Source organism: Macrobrachium nipponense, chromosome 28, assembly GCF_015104395.2.
Source record: "Macrobrachium nipponense isolate FS-2020 chromosome 28, ASM1510439v2, whole genome shotgun sequence".
NCBI lineage: Eukaryota > Metazoa > Arthropoda > Malacostraca > Decapoda > Palaemonidae > Macrobrachium > Macrobrachium nipponense.
Genome location: NC_087217.1, coordinates 38,306,916 through 38,309,840, shown reverse-complemented (window position 1 = coordinate 38,309,840; position 2,925 = coordinate 38,306,916).

The following is a 2,925-nucleotide window of genomic DNA, read 5'->3' as shown; positions in this document are numbered from 1 at the left end:
TGCTGACTGAGTGAAAAGCAAAAAAAGCATATAAAGTGATTACCATTTTCTTTGGAATAACATTAATCTCTAACTTCAAAGTTCAGGCCGACAACGTCACACATAGTAGGGAAAACAGTCGGAATGCCAGGCGGTTCCACATTGCGTAAACGTCCATGCTCGATTTCATTCCACCAGTCGTAATACGCGAATGAACACTTCATGTAATCACCCAGCAGCGATAGCATCCCTGCAGTGGCTTTCTTCAAGTTTTACCACCCAGTAATTTTCAATGTTCTTGCTGCATTATGTAATGCGTGCGTAATCCATCGGTCTCTTGGCAGAATCGCTGCTCTTTGTTTTCTTCATATCACAAGTCGGAAACTAGTTAAACGATGCAACCTAACGTAAATTTTGCTTGATTGCAGCAACTATAATTACATTAATTAAGATATTTGGAAGAGGCGATTCCCCTTTTGCGCACTTCAAACAACCAGACAGGATTTAAAGCTAACATTCAGTGACACAGAACTGACTTGTTCGACTAAATTGATTAGTTTTAATAATGTGGGAAAAGCATTTGACAGATTTCACCATCTGGAACTCTTTTGGAAACTTCATTAAAAACGCACACGGTTATATTTCATATGCATATTTCATTGATGGTTCTCCACAAATCCATACAACTTCAGCGGACTTCGTCAAAGTGGTTATACCTTCGGGGCCGCCGCACGTAGGGAAAAAAGGCAATGTAACATCTTGTTTTTTTTTTTTTACTTATCATATTACTTCACTTAAATTATTGGCATAACAATACCACTACACGTAATGTATATATGTATACACACACACACATATATATATTATATGCAGTGGAATTGTGATACCAATAACTTAAATGAAGCAAGATGCGGAAAAAACTAAAAAAGACACACACACACACACACACACACACACATATATATATATATATATAATATATATATATATATATATATATATATATATATAATGTTTTTTATTCATTAAAGAAATGAAGGCGCTGCATAGTTCAAAAGGTTAAAAGTCTTTGTCTTCTTGATACCAGAAACTATCCATGTATGTATTAAGAGTTGCTCCCCTTCGGAAAATATGCTGCTGGCGCCCAAGTATACCTTTTCTGTTTAATACATGCACAGGCGCTCTGCATTGCAAACTGAACATACTCCCAATTGGATGCACTATCAGTGGAATAACAATAAACAAACCCAATGGTTTCAATCTCCCCATTTGCATATCTATCGTAGGTATGCAAATGACACTGTAATGATTTGTAACAACACAAAGGTCCGGGATCTCTGTTTGAGATCTCTCTCACTCTCTCCCTTTCCTGTTAAGATAGTTGTTTCAGTTACATTGACCACCATTTTTGACAAGATATTTCACTACTTCTCTGCTCCCCCCACTCCTATCAGGACTGAACTTGCACTTAAAGTGCTTCGGGAATGTCTCTATTCATTCAAGCGACTTCAAAAACTATGGATTAGACACTAAACTCTGTTATTTTTTACATTATATATATAGGCTATGTATATATGTGTGTGTATGAATACATATACACATATAGTATGTGTAGATATATATATATATATATATATATATATATATGTATATATATATATATATATGAGTGCACGTGTATGTGTGTATGATACATATATGCAGGCATGGAAACATTATGGCCAAGCAATGAAGCTTAATTTCTCGAGTTCTTTACCGTTGTGGATCTGATTGCCACTGAAACCTCTTCAAGATCCAAGTAAGAATGAAAAGAAAGATTTCTGCCTTCCCACGCCGAACATCGAACTTGTGGTGAGGACGATACGGCATCTAGTGTTTGGAATATTACGGAGCCACGTATTCTTGCGTCATCAGCAATAACGACATCTATTTACAAATCCTTGTGTTTTTATTTTTAAATTTTATGTCACACTTCAGTCATTCTCTGGGTACCAAATCTCCAAAGTTCCGAGAAGCCAAAAACGGAAAACTGTATTATATATACGTATATATAAGTCTATCACATTACCGTGATTCATATACATAAAACGAGCTACAGATGTCCTTTAATATCTAATTCGCTCTACCTCGGAATTAATATATTTTCATATATGTTTAACCGAGGGGGAATTTATTAAGCGATAATAGAAAAGGCGGCCGACAGGCGCGAACCATCGACCTCTCAATTCCAGGACTGGCAGTGAAGCCTTAGACAACCCCGCCACCGCAAGAAACATAAGTTTGGGCAGCCTCCCATCTCAAATATATTAATTCCGAGGTAGAGCGAATTAGATATTAAAGGACATTTGTAGCTCGATATATACGCATATATGTGTGTGTGTGTGTGTGTGTGTGTGCGCTTTCATTTCATTATATCCGGATATAGTTCAATCTCTTTCATCTCCTAGCAGATCACAAAACCAAAACGATCTGGTCCAGCTGACAAGCTGAAGGCGAGTTACCATATCCGGAATAGCCGAGGTGGATGCAATGTGAAGTTGTGCGATGGGGCACAAAAACACTGTTTATAGGGTAATTTGGGACTATTTGACGCAACAACTGGAGAAACACTTTTCACACAGGACATTTAGTGGTCCTTTTAAGATTTCTACTGATTAACCCTCCTTCAGTGAATGACATCTTCTGGAGTAGTTATGCTAAAGGGAAAATTTAACATTATGGTAGTTTGGAGATGTTTTTAATGACGTCTGGAAGAATGAATACTCGTACATGTTGGTCAATGGCACTGCTCAATCCAGTTTTGAGCATTAGAGCATCACTCAGCAAACTTCATCATACCATTTATGTCAGAGATTAAACGCTTTTGCTAAATAAGAGAGAGAGAGAGAGAGAGAGAGAGAGAGAGAGAGAGAGAGAGAGAGAGAGAGAGAGAGAAACAACATTATG